At 43.1% G+C, this 13,972-nt stretch overlaps 1 protein-coding gene across 3 annotated transcripts in view; it reads left to right on the top strand.

The window, feature by feature from the left end:
• Nucleotides 1-5,494: 5,494 nt before the first annotated feature.
• GJC1 (gap junction protein gamma 1) overlaps nt 5,495-13,972 on the top strand; it is a 35,477-nt gene continuing 26,999 nt past the window's right edge. Inside the window, exon 1 of one of the 3 annotated variants that reach the window (XM_042915503.1) lies at nt 5,495-5,640. The gene's annotated coding sequence lies outside the window, so the exon portion shown is untranslated. Of the gene's footprint in view, nt 5,641-6,138; nt 6,202-6,555; nt 6,679-13,972 lie in introns of those variants that run through there. The other 2 variants (XM_042915501.1, XM_042915507.1) reach the window with 2 other exon arrangements.

The raw sequence follows: 13,972 nt of genomic DNA, 5'->3' as shown, positions 1-13,972 counted from the left end.
CAGTTAAGCCTCCACCTCTTGTTTACTGCTCAAGGTCGTGTTCTCACGGTACTGAGATGGAACCCGGGTCAAGCTCCACACGCTGAGCCTGGAGCCTGCTCCGAATGCTCTCTCTGCCCTTCCTCTGCACGCATGCTCTCTTCTCTCTCAAAATAAATAAACAAATAAATAAAATGTTTTTTGGTTTTTTTTTTTTAAAGGTAAAATCTTAAAAAGCTCCTAAGAGGGTGGATATAGCGACTGGAAGGCTGCATCTGACTGTAGTGAGGCTGACATAGAATCACATCTTGTGAAGGACCAATTTGGAGCTGTGTATTTATACACACCTGTCTCAGATGACAAATGGATGCTCCAGAGATGGGAAACGTTTTGCTAAGATCCTTATGTTGCGTGCTTTTGAATACCCAAATTACCTGGCTTCCTCTAAAGAACACTGTGGGAAGGAGCTAATGCCTTTTGGAGCCTACGAGGATTATGCACTTTACATATTTTACTTAATCCTCACAACAATCCCAACAGATGGATCTCATCCCCATTTAACAGATGAAGAAACCACGGCTCAGAGAGCAAGTAAATGACTGACCCATCCAACCAGTAATGTTAACCACTATAGACCACTTTCCAGTGGAAAACTAACATATCAAGGAATAATGTGACTTCATGTACAGTTCTCTCTCTTTTCTTTTCTTTTTTTTTTTTTAACATTTATTCATTTTTGAGAGACAGAAAGCACGAGCAGGGGAGGGGCAGAGCGTGAGGGACACAGAATCGGAAGCAGGCTCCTGGCTCTGAGCTGTCAACACAGAGCCCTATGTGGGGTTCAAACTCACAGACCCCGCGGGATCATGACCTGAACTCAAGTTTAATCGACTGAGCCACCCGGGGCGCCCCCCTCTTTCTCTTTTTTTCAATGTTTATTTTTGAGAGAGAAGGCGACAGAAGATCCAAAGTGTCCTCTGCACGAACAGCAGCAAACCCAATGCAGGCCTTGAACTCACGAACGGAGAGATTATGATCTGAGCCGAAGTCGGACGGACACTCAACCAACTGTGCCACCCAGGTGCCCCCATGTACATTTCACCATCGCATTCTCACACCATCTTAGAAATAAGAGTAAACAAGTGCAAAGAGCTGGGCAGAGCGAACTTGCAGAAATTCAATGACTGTGCAGCTACCCCACTCCTTCTCACCAACACAGACTAGCTCCTGCCCCAGCACCCTGCATTTTAGGTGCATCCAAAAGTCCTTGCCTGGTGGATGGTACCGGAACGGGACCTCTCCCACCTCCCCCCTCTCTCCTCCCTCCCCCAGCTCCTGCACACTTCACTTATTCTTCATTTGCAAGTAAATTGACCTTAATTTAAAATTCTGCATTAATACACAGGAACTGCTAACTGGGCTCAGGGAACAGGCTGTGGGGGTCTCATCTGATGTGGGAAACAAAGGCAGAAGGAAATGGCAGATAAAAATAAATTTCCTTATAACCTGTAGCCCGTTGACAAATAACTTGAGGCTGGCAGGGTAAAACATTTCTCCAGGAACTCCCTACTATCTTACCGTGAAGGCTTCCCTTGAGGGAAAAACAACCTTAGCTTGACAAAACCCTACCTCTCTGAGCCTTTGCTTCCCATCCCCCAGGACACGAGAATCTACTCTGAGTTTACTGGCCAAGTGGGGACCCTGGAAAATGTGTAATGGAAATAGTGACACACTGCAGTCTTCAAGTTGACCCTACGGTTCCCAAACCACAGAGCCCCAGGGTGACTCTCAAGTTTTCAGACTGGATTTTGATCCTTTCCTGCCTGGGCCCCATGTGAATAAAAGGTGATGCGGTTCTCACAGCACCCGGCTCCATTCCTCTCTGCCAGAGGCTTGGAAACCAGACCCATTTCCCTGTTTGAAGCTTGAGGCTTTTTTTCCTTCCCTCCAGTAGCCTGCCTTTTTGTGCTAGCCATGGCAAGCTTTCAATCACTCACTCTTCACTCTGCATATACTTGCTAAGCACCTACTATGTGCTGAGCTCTGGTCCAGAAACTGAGAGGCAGGCAGTGGTCCTGCCCTCAGAAAACTCACATTCTAATAGCTGCCCTGGTTTGCTCCAGACCCTGGTGACTCCCTGGATCAGAGATCCCCTTGATGTGGGAAACAAAGACAAATGAAAAATTAAATTTTCTTACTGCCTACAGCCATTGGCAAGGCCTTGAACAGTCAGTGACCTTCCTCTGGGGGCTCAGCTGCCTCGATGATGACACTTTGCTAAGGGCAAAGGGAATCTTAGCTTAACATTTCCACCCCCCCACCCCCCACCCCAGGATCCTGTAGGTCTACTTTAACATATAAAAATTCCTTTGGGGGGCAACTGGGTGGCTCAGTCGGTTAGTGTCTCACTTTGGCTCAGGTCATGATCTCATGTTTCATGAGTTTGAGCCCCGCATCAGGCTCTGTGCTGACAGCTCAGAGCCTCGAGCCTGCTTTGGATTCTGTGTCTCCCTCTCTTTCTGCCTCTCCCCCACTTGCACTCTGTGTGTGTGTGTGTCTCAAAAATAATTAAGCATTAAAAAAGAAATTAAAAGTTCCTTTGGAAACTTCCTTTATCTCTACTCCCCCACCTCCTGCCACCAAGATATATGTTAGCAATCATACTCCAACCTTACGGCCCCCTGATATACATCTGAAGGGTTTCATGACTGAGGTTTTAAGAAACAGTAATAAATGACCATTTCCTAACAGCAGTTAGCCCCTCAAGGTCCTGGAAAACTTGTTTCCAAAATACCTTAGAGGGTTACTCTATCCCTAACTGCCTCCCAACCTGAAGGTATATAATCAGTTACCTGTCACAACCCCAGTGCAGCTCTTTCTGCCCACAGTCCTGTCCCGTGCTTTAATAAAATCACCATTTTGCACTGAAGACCTCTCAAGAATTCTTTCTTGGCTATCAGCTTCAAACCCCAACACTTCAAACCACATCACTTTGGCTCGGGTTTCTGGCCTCAGTTTCCCACCTATAACTGAATTAAGAGATGTTACTAGCTGGCAAAGTGATAGAAGAGAGAAGCATTTTATTTCTGTTTTGTTTAGTTTTGTTTTCTAACTATCCAGAGGTAAAACAGCTTAGCTTCCTTGGGTCTCATTATTTCCACCTTTAAAAGGTTTCTCTACCAGAAGAGACAGGGCTACAGGTTTGGTAGTAAGGTAACAAATATAGAAAGGGTATTGTTCTGGGGCGCCTGGGTGGCTCAGTCGGTTGAGCATCCGACTTCAGCTCAGGTCATGATCTCACAGTTCATGAGTTCGAGCCCCGGGTCGGGCTCTGTGCTGACAGCTCAGAACCTGGACCCTGCTTCAGGTTCTGTATCTCCCTCTCTCTCTCTCTGCTCCTCCCCTGCTCACATGCTGTCTCTCTCTCAAAAAGAAAGAAAGAAAGAAAGAAAGAAAGAAAGAAAGAAAGAAAGAAAGAAAGAAAGGGTATTGTTCCAAATCTCCATGAAGAATGGGCAATGCTAAAAGGTAGGAAGCCTTCCTCAGCAGTTTCATCCATGAATTTATAGGATAATAATACCTAATGAACATTTAATATATATTATTTATACACAGTATATAATACATGCTTATTCACATATTATTTTATATACAATATATACATATATAAGTGTTTTTATGTTCATTCATTTATTTTGAGAGAGAGAGAGAGCGAGTGAGCAAGCAGGGGAGAAGCAGAGAATCTCACGTAGGCTCTGCATTGCCACACAGAGCCCGACACCAAAATCAAGACTTGGACGTTAACTGGATAAGCCACACAGTGCCCCTATAATCAAATGTCTTAACACACTTTATAAATGTATAAATGTTTTTTATGTTTATTTATTTATTTGAGAGAGAGAGAGAGAGAGAGAGAGAGAGAGAGGGAGGGGCAGAGAGAGAGGGAGAGAGAGAATCCCAAACAGGCTCCGAGCTGTCAGTGCAGAGCCAGACTCGAGGCTCAATCTCACAAAATGTGAGATCCTGACCTCAGCCAAAATCAAGAGTTGGACGCTTAACTGACTGAGCCACCTAGGTGCCCCATATTTTAATATAGCACTTTAAAGGTTATTATTGAAGTCTTACTATGCCACGAAGAAGTGCACGATCAAATGTGTACGGCTCAGATGTGAACACTGAACACATTTGTGTATTTAGCATCCTGATCTAGAACAGGACCAGTCCCCCAGAAGCTCCCTCATGCTCCCGGGTGCCTATCCTTCCCCCAAGGTAACCACTATCCTTACTCCTAACAGCACAGAATACTTTGGGCTGTTTCTGAACTTTATATAAATGGAAAGTTTTGTGAGATTCCTCTATCTCGTGTGTGATTGTAGATTGTTCATTCTTATTGCCGCATAAGGGATCATTGTGTGAATATAACATTTTATCTATCCTTTGTACAGTTGTTGGACACTTGGGGTGGTTTCCAGCACAAATAGTGCCGCTATGAATACTTTAATACATGTACCTGGGCAAACATTTGTACATATTTCTGTGGAATTTCCATGGAACTGCAAAATCATAGTGTATTCATATGTTCAGCTTTAGCAGATAATTGCCATTTTCCAAAGCGATTTGTTCCAATGTATAGTCGCACTAGCAGGATGTTAGTTTTAATATTTCAATCAGCTTATACAGTGATGTCTCTTGCATTTAGTTTGACATGTTCTTTTATCGTATTTTCCTGTATTTACAGGGTCTTTACACTTGTCATTTTAAATTCATTTGTAGAGAGGTAATGTGGTAATGAAGGGGCCTGGGGACGACTGAGGCATGGAAAGTGGAGGCAGAGGGCAGGGCAGGGTGGGGAGGAGAACATTACCAAGCAGGTAATGAAATGGACTCAAGCAGTTAAGTTGAAATAAACAAATACTACTCAGAAGTAGCTGCCCAATGAACCTAGAGGCTCAAAGGGAGCAATTTTTTTCTTTCACTAGAGAGAAGCCAAAAATCTGGATTTAAAAATTTTGGCAGTTAAATCATACTTTCAGAAAACGTGCTGGCCAAACAACTTTGGTCAGTGGGCCAGATGCCCAGCCCTCTGGTCCAGCCGTTAGTTCCGGCCTGGCTTGAGAGGTGGGAGCGTTTGACCTGTAACAAGTCACCTCATTTGTTAGAGCTTAATCTCCTCTCTGGTCAAAAGAGTAAAATGGAAGCCTGTCCTTTTGTACAGTGACGGTCAAAGGAGATAACTCAGGAGTACAGGAGTCGTCGAACACTATACAAAGTACTCTCCTTAGTACGCCTTCGGTCGTCACGCATGGACTCGCTGTCCTTAAAGCATTTGAATTTTCAGATTCCTTGGAGCAAGTTTAAGACTGGAGATTCCCATGCAAATCTCCCGAAGGTCCTTTGAATGGGATCCTGCTGGGATGCAAGGGGTTAAGAGGAAATGGCCTATTAGGGTCTCGCTAATCTGAGAAGTCCAGGACCTCAAAAGTATCCAGAGCGCCACTAAAAGCCACGACGCAGAGCTAGGATGGTAAACCCGACGAGGGCCCGGAGGAGCAGAACCTAGAACGGGGCATCAGCATCCTGATGTGTCACACTGGACCCAGGCCTCGGCGGAGCGCACGGAAGACAACTCCCCAGCTCGCAGGACCAACCTAAAATGCCCAGGTAAGGCGTGTCCTCACGGCGCCGTTAGTAGCCCGCCCAAGTGAGGCACTGCGCGCCGGGGGACTGCCGTCCCGAGAACCAAGCGGGAGGAATGAATTGTGCGGGAGGCGAGGTCTGCGCCCACCCGGGTCCGGTCTCCACGCGGGTAGCACCCACACGCTCTGCACCTCCGGGACCGCCCGGGAGCGCGCGAGGGCCCGACCGCAGAAAGTTGGGACGCTCGCGCCGCCGCCCGCGCGCTCCGGGGCGCCCCCTCCCACCCGAGCGCCACGTGCCGCGCGCCCCCTGCTCCCAGGCCGCGGCGGGACGCCCCCGCCCCCACCGCGGCGCGTAGTGCGCAGGCGCCTCCCCGCGGGTCCGGGCGGCGGGAGCGGGAGGCGGCGGCGGGAGCGGGTTCGGCCTCGGCTGGAGACTGAGGCGAGGGCGGCGGCGGCGGCGAGAGTTGGAGGAGAGGCGCGGGTGGCGGCGAAGGCGATGGCGACGCGGGGCACATGAGGCGGCGGCCGGCGGGACGGGCCGAGGCCCGGCGGAGGAGGCGGCTCCGGGGGAACACGCCGCCCGGTGAGGGGCGGCCGCAGGGCCGGCTGAGAAGCGGGCAAGGGGCGGGGCCGGGGGGGGCGGGAGAACTTATGGGGAGGCCGGAGAAGGGGCGGGGGGACGCGGGGGATGGGGGTCCCGGGAAGAGTGCGGTGGGAGGGGGTGCTGCCGAGACTTCCCGCCGATCCCGGAGGGGCGTCTGCCCCGCGGCCCGCCGCTGCCCCCGTCGCGCCCTCCCCCTTTGTCCCTGGGCGCGCGGTTCCCAAATTGGGAGGGAAACGGCCCGGGGGTGGGCCAGGGCGGCGGCGGCCGCGTCGGGCGGGCGGGGAGCCCGGAGGACCCCGGGCGCGCACTTGGGCGGCGCTCGGCGGTGCTCGCAACTCCTCGGGGCGGTTAGGGGCGCAGGGCCGCGCCGGGGCCGCCCCTCGCCGCCGGGGCGCTTCGCGGGCTGGTCTTTGTCTCCCGACGCTCGGTGCCTGACATCTCTTCGGGCGGCGTGCGGTTCGTTTGACTCTTTCCTCTAACACCGCTGCCGGGACTCCTGCCTCCCATCAGTGTTTCAGACAGGATTTAGTTCGAGGGCTGGAAGGAGGGAAACGGGGGGCGGGGGGAAATGGCGCGGTCGCCTTTGATGAACATGTTTCCTTTACTTAAAATGTTTTTTTTTCCACTTCGTGAAACTTTGGACGACTTGTTTTGTTTTCCCCTCGATCTCCAGATTCAAAATTAAGAGAAGGCGCTAAAGCTGTGATTGTGGCCAATTGTGTGGTTGGTGGCTGCGTTTGGAGCTGAGTTGAAAGGATTTACGTGAATGTGTGGTTTAGAATTTGCGTTTTTTCCCCTCTTCCCCTGCGATTGTTTCAAAGAGTGGGATTCGTTTTTCTTTGCGAAGCGGGCGAGTTTGGATTATCATTTGAAGGAGTATTTGTTGATTGAGAACCTGCAGTGGTACAGATTTCATTGTGCTCACGCTTTATTTTGTTAGCCTGAAGACTGCACTTTGTGGAATCGAGTAAATCGAGTTAGAGTAAGTTCTGAATTAGCCTTATCTTGTGCCTGGGTAGTCCAAAATTATTATACGTTCCTGTTGTGTATACTTTCAAGTGAGTATGTGTGAAAGCTCTTTAAAAATCAGGTTGTATAAATGAAAGGGGTTTTAATTCTGATAAACGGAGAACAGTGTATCTCAAATACATCACATATGTATAGAAAAGGGGTTTAATAATGCAATTTAGGGATCAAATTCTTTACCCCCTAAAGAGAGTTTAGGTATTCAGATTAAGAATGCGGAAAATTAAAAATAAATAAATAAATAAATAAATAAATAAATAAATAAAATTTAAAAAAAGCATTCAGAAAAATAAGCTTAATTCCAGAGCTCCTGACTAAATACACTGTGAATTGTGGTTCGTTTCCTGGAGTTTTTGTTGGTTTTATTTTTTGGAACTTAGTATGGTATATTACAGTTGCTTTGGATTTCTTACGTGCTATGTGATGGGAGAATTCAAGAAACATGAACTGACTCTTCTGGGTAAAATGTAATAAGCTGTGGTAAACAAATCTGCATCATTGTGTTGGCCAGGTCTTTGTGAGCAGAGTGTTGTAATTAAAAGACATTTTGAAGAGAATACATAGGAGCTATATGGAAGTTCTCTCTTTTTCACTTGTCCTGATTTGTAATGGTTTAATATTATATACTACTTGTCTTAAACTGTTGTGCACTTTTCCAAAGCATTGCAGACATCCTTTCTAAAAGTCAACGCTTTTAGCTTCTTTAGAGGTTGTGTGACTTCAGAATTGGTTTTCCATCTGTGCTAGACCACAATTCTCTGAAACAGGAGCAGAGGACCCAGTACCTTTCTAGTCCGTTAACGAAGGTAGAATTGACTTTTAGTCTTCAATCCAAAGGATTTAAGAAATTAACATATCTTCAACATAACAATTTGACTTAAATACTGTTACCCCTTAACTTTTTTGTCCTTCTTTTAATTATTTGTATAAATTAGCCAAAGGGAAGGGATGGAGGGTCTGCCTCTGATTAGCCACACACCTCCCACCTTAGCTCCAGGCTCTCCTGTCAATTCAGTAATTGGGATTCTAGAATACAAAATAGGTAATTAAAATCCGGAGTATCATTCTCTTAATAAATGGATGGTTTGTTCCATGCCTAATTCAATGCAGAGATGAGTTCCAAAAAGCTGGGGTTTTTTTATTTGAAGTTTGTTCACATTTCAAAATAAATGAGAGGTGTTCCCTTTTTAAAATTATTATGAGTCTGAATAGTTAGTGCAACTGGAAGCATATTTATTTTTTTCTGAATTGGTGCTTTTTTTTTTTTTTTACTTGCAAATGTATTTACTTATTTTTATTAATTGATGCTTTGCTTGTAGCATAGAAACGTGCGGCTCCTATCAGAAATATTGGATAGAAATTTAGGCAAAGAGGGGTGCCTCAGTGGCTCAATCTGTTGAGTGTCCTACTTCGGCTCAGGTCATGATCTCACAGTTCGTGGGTTCGAGCCCCATGTCGGGTTCTGTGCTGACAGCTCAGAGCATGGAGCCCGCTTCAGATGTTATGTCTCTCCCTCTCTTCCCCTCCCCTGCTGATGCTCATTCTCACTTTGTCTCTCAACAGTAAATAAAAATGTTAAAATTAAAAAAAAAAATTTAGGCAAAGAAAAATGGGATTACGTTTTTTTGTAGACCATTTGAGAATACATACGATAACAGATCTTAGCTGATACCATTAACCTGAAACTTAACAGTTCTGAACTGTTATCAGCTAAGTGCCAACAATTTTCATACATACTACTGCAACTGATGAGTTTAGTTTTTGTGGAAGTAAGGATCTATTAAGTCTGAGCATTGCTGTTTTCTACAGGTCTTTAGAATGAATGACTTAGAGGGGCGCCTGGGTGGCTCAGTCAGTTAAGCATCTGACTTTGGCTCAGGTCATGATCTCACAGTTTGTGAGTTCGAGTCTCACGTTGAGTTCGAGCCTCACGTTGAGCTCTGTGCTGACAGCTCAGAGCCTGGAGCCTGCTTCAGTTTCTGTGTCTCCCCCTCTCTCTGCCCCTCCCCTGCTCACGCTCTGTGTCTCAATAACAAATAAATTTAAAAAATTATTAGAATGAATGACTAGACAGGCAGTACTGGCTGGCATATGGTGGTAGTACATTCTTGAGTCTCGCCAACATTGCAGGAGTTGACAGCCCTCAAGTTTGATATTTAGACCTGTATGTGTAATGTGTTGCCCAAAGCAGTTTTTTTCCCCTAAGGATGAGATCTCTTTGCAGATAGCATTTTATTTCTGAAGAAGAGAAGTGTTCTGTGGAATGAGTAGAGCCCTCAGTTTAAAGCTGGTTTTTTTGAAGCTGTAGTGCATGTAGCACCAGCACAATTTGGACAAAAGTACTCTGGTGGCCATTCATTATTCTAGTGAACTTCTTTTTTTCTTCTTTCATTCAAGTATTTATGTTAGGCACTGAACTAGGTGCTGAAGATGAATACTATGTGGGTTTTGCTCTCAGAATGTTTATATTTTGAGCACTTTGAATTTAACATGCTGAAAGGTTTAGCAATTTGGAAATTATCTAAAATCTTTGGAACAAAAGAAACGTATAGGATTTTGGAGTAAGTTTTTTTATTTTTTTCTTTTATAGAAATGGAATAAACTTCACACATCCTCATTACCCTCTTATCTCTAACTCATTCAAGACTCATACTTACAGAGATTATTTTCGTCTACATCTTTGTATGATTTATCAGTTTTGACTGAATTTATTGTTACTTAACAGTGTTACAACATTCCTTTTGGGAATGTTCAGAATAAAGTAGATCTGGACTTCTATTTTTATGGAATTCCCTTTGACTCATTCTTGGACCTCAGATTCCTAATTGCCCATTTCAGAATAGGTGTTTATTTGGATTCAGAAATGTCCTTTCTGAAGTACTCTTTTCTCTTGGGTTCTGATTTTCCTTCCTTGTTCTCTGGCTATTCAGGTTTTCGCCCCATCCTCTTCTACCAGATCTTTAATTGATGGTTTCTCTCAAGTCTTGATCCTCTAATCTAATCTGTTCTGTGGCTTCAGTTACTCCCAAATTTTTGCCTGTAGTTCAAACTTATTTTCTGATCCCAGCTGCCTACTCAACGTCTCCACTTAACCACTCTCAGAGGTACTTTGAATTGAGTTGCCCAGATTGACCTGTTGATCTTGGCTCCAAAGCTAGATCTTCATTGTACCATTTCATTAAATGGCTCTATCAGCAACTTACTGAGGCTCAACTCTTGCGATTTCTCTTTACTTTTAGTCTCCCCATCCTAGTCTAGGCAGGCCACCTTGTCCTAAGACTGTTAGAGTCAATTATAAATGGTCTTTCCTCATTCACTCTTGTTTTTAAAGGGGGTCAGTAATATGGGATATTAATACAGAAAAAGTAGTAAGTAATACTACAATAAATACTTAACCACCTTGCAGCTTAGGAAGTAAAACATTACCACTACAGTTGGGGTCTTCTGTGTTTCCTTACCTGCTTGCATCTTCCTTCTTCCAGCCTCCATTGTGGGCCTCCTTACCAGAGATAATCACCAGTTGAATTTATTGTTCCTTTGCATTTCCTTATACTGTTACTACATATAGTATGTAACCTAAGCAGTATATGCTCATCTACTCTTCTCACAGCAGTTAGAATTATCTTTATAAAACAAATTTAGTCAAGTCACTTACCCGAAAACTTCTGTTTTCCCTTTAATCTTCATTTAACCAGATGTGATCTGGCCTTGCCTACTTCTCCAGCATCGTTTCTTTGTACTTTTTTGTTATGAATGGTCTAGCTTGCTGACTTTTTCCCCCCATTCCTTAAAGGTTCAAAGCTGACCCAAGGACTTTGTACATGCTGTAGCTAATTCTTCTGTCTGGAAAGCAGCTCCTCAGTTCTTCAGAATATGCTTAAATATCAATTTGGGGATAAATCTTTTCTGATAATCCTAGATTTGTGTAGGGAACTCAATGTACTCTGCACTTTTATAGGATTTATCACAGTTTTAGTTAATTATTTGTATGATGCCTATTTCACCATTAGACTCTTCTGTCCATTAAATCAGAAGTATTATTCCATAAAATCAGAAGTAATAATCTATCTTGGGTAGCCAAGTAGTATCACAACACCTAGCTTATAGCTTATAGTTCATTTCTGTATTCAACAATTATTTGAGTGCTTTCTAATTTCTTTTTTAATTATAATTGCTGATTGTAGTAAAGTAACTTCTGACAAAGCTCTTGTTCTTCTAATTAGAAGCCTCATTATTGTATGTTGTTTTTTGCATTATTAGTCTAATAGGCCAATATAGTGCTAGTTCCTTGGTAAAACTTACTTTTGTAAACTTACTAATAGCCATGGCCTGAGCAATCTTCAGCAGTTTTATTTATTTATTTGTTTATTAATATAATTTATTGTCAAATTATTTAGCAGTTTTAATAGACCAAAAATACAGTGGTCACTAATGGTATAATGTACACAAAGGGAGCTCTTGCCACCCCAGAAAATAATCCTAGCCGGTTTAGGCAGACTGTCAGATGTAATAAAGAACTTGAAGATTAGTTTTTTTCTTTGACATCCTATACCTAGTTCTGATTTTCATTTCTTCCTGGGCCAAGGGTCAGTATAATTAATGTCCCAAGACACTAGGACAGTTCTACATTAAGGCCAATGTCAACAGTTTTATACTTGAGAATTTCACTTTGTTGACTTTTTTTGGAGTAGGTAATACATTATGTAGCATAAAATCTGAAAGGTATAAAAGGATTTGCGGTGAAAAGTAAGTCTTCTCTTCGTACTCAGTCACTCATTTTTTTTTTCTGCTGAAGCAATTATTATTTACCTTTTTTTGGGAATTCTTCTAGAGGTACCCATACATTCAGTATGTCCCTACACACATACATAAATGGTAGCATACTATACACACTGTTCTTTAGCCTGCATCATTCACTAATGTATCTCAGTTTATTTCATATCATTAGAAATAGAGCTGTCTCATACTTTTTGCCTACCAGATGTACTGTAATGTCTTTACCCAGTCCCTTCCTGATAGACTTTTAAATTCTTTCCAGCACATTATCAGCAGTGCTGCAGTGAATATTCTTGTACATTATTTTCTATGTCTGTGAGTGTTATTTGTTAGATAAACATTGAGAATTGGCATTCTGGCTCAAAAAGTATGGGATTCATGTACCAGTTCACCCCACCACTTGTAGTAAAGCACAAAGAATGACTTTATACATCCTTCCTTGCCAATAACCTGTTAGCAATCCTTATCTCTTTCCAGGTGGATAAATATAAAATGATATATTGGTGTAGTTTTAATTTGTGAATCTTTAATTAGAAGTGATATTAAATGTCTTCTCATGTTATTAAAAACCATTAATATGTTTCTGAGACCTCCATATCCATTGCATTTTTTCTATTGAATGGTCTTTTTATTTTTGATCTGTTAGAATTATGTGTTAGAGAAATTAACCTTTTACTCAGAATTGCAAATCATTTTAATTATTCAGTATATCTTTTTTTTTAAAGTGTATTTGTTTTGAGAGAAAGAATCCCAGGCAGGCTCTGCAGTTGTCAGCGCGCACTTATCAGCATGGAGCCTGATGTGGGGCTTGAACTCTTGAACCCGTGAGAGCAAGACCTAAGTTGAAGTCAGGAGTCTGACGCTTAACTGACTGAGCCACCCAGGTGCCCTACCTTTCAGTATATTTTTTGAGTTGTTTACAGTATTTTTTTTTGTTTTCCAAAAATTGTATTTTGTATAATTGAATTTGTCATTTCTTTCATTTGACTTCTAGGTTTTATATCATTTTAGAAGTCTTCTCTACTCAGTTAAGAAAAAAATAGGGGCGCCTGGGTGGCTCAGTCAGTTAAGCGTCCAACTTCGGCTCAGGTCATGATCTCGCGGTCCGTGAGTTCGAGCCCCACGTCGGGCTCTGTGCTGACCGCTCAGAGCCTGGAACCTGTTTCAGATTCTGTGTTTCCCTCTCTCTCTGACCCTCCCCCATTCATGCTCTGTCTCTCTCTGTCTCAAAAATAAATAAACGTTAAAAAAAAATTAAAAAAAAAAAGAAAAAAATGGCCATGGCTTTGTCTAACTTTGAGTGTTTTGTTTTTAATTTTAGATCCTTGATTCATCTGGAATTTAAAGATCCAACTTCTAGGGGTGCCTGGGTGGCTCAGTTGGTTAAGCGTCCGACTTCAGCTCAGGTCATGATCTCACGGTTTGTGGGTCATTCCCCGTGTTGGGCTCTGTGCTGACGGCTTGGAACCTGGACCCTGCTTCACATTCTGTGTCTCCCTCTCTCTGCCCCTGCCCTGCTCGTGCGCTCTCTCTCTCAAAGATAAATAAATACACAAAAAAAGTTTAAAAAAATAAATAAATAAAGGTCCAACTTCTAATTTTTTTCAGATAGCTACCCATAGTAATTCATTATAATTTATTGAATATTCCATCATTTTTCCATTTGTTGGAAATGTCACCTTATCATACATTAAATGTCCAGATGTATTTTGATCTTTTGGACTTTCTATTCTGTTACATTCATTCTATTGATCTGTTGATCTTTTTGCCAATTTCACCTTTTAAATTATTAGAACTTTATAATGCATATCTAGAGAAGCTTGTATGCTCTCCTTACTCTTTCAGAAAGTTCTCTACCATTCTTACTATTTGTTTTTTAACATTAAATTTATTCATTCATTCATTCATTTAAGTTTATTTTATAAAGTAATCTAGAGGCGCCTGGGTG

Source organism: Panthera leo, chromosome E1, assembly GCF_018350215.1.
Source record: "Panthera leo isolate Ple1 chromosome E1, P.leo_Ple1_pat1.1, whole genome shotgun sequence".
NCBI classification, from domain to species: Eukaryota; Metazoa; Chordata; class Mammalia; order Carnivora; family Felidae; genus Panthera; species Panthera leo.
This window is presented reverse-complemented; position numbering and strand designations above follow the sequence as displayed.